General features: G+C 57.3%; 1 protein-coding gene across 14 annotated transcripts in view; it reads right to left on the bottom strand.

Moving 5' to 3' along the window:
* The window catches only part of LOC100741341 (plasma membrane calcium-transporting ATPase 3), an 87,080-nt gene that overhangs the window by 77,487 nt on the left and 9,277 nt on the right, over positions 1 to 316 (bottom strand). The gene's annotated exons all lie outside the window — the stretch shown is intronic.

Here is a 316-nt window from a genome sequence, read left to right on the forward strand (position 1 = left end):
GCGAGCCATTATCGCGTCATTCACGTATACCTTGCTGTATGAAAGGGTGAAAGCCGAAGAAGAAGAATAAGAAGAGAAGCGGAGGCAACAATGCTGGAGAGGAATGCAGCGCGAGCAGAAGCTGCGCGTGATAATGCGCCTGCCCGATCCCGGGACAGACGAGGTGTAGAAAAGAGAGACCGTTTAGAAGGACGGCGAGTCTGGGCGTCTCTGTCGATCGCACGCGGGCTCTGGCAGGCTGGCTGACACTCCCGAAATAATGTTCAACCGCGACCGGTGCAAAAATGGGAGGGGCGAGAGGAGCGGCGTAGGGGCG

Source organism: Bombus impatiens, unplaced genomic scaffold, assembly GCF_000188095.3.
Source record: "Bombus impatiens unplaced genomic scaffold, BIMP_2.2 scf_0320, whole genome shotgun sequence".
Lineage (NCBI taxonomy): Eukaryota > Metazoa > Arthropoda > Insecta > Hymenoptera > Apidae > Bombus > Bombus impatiens.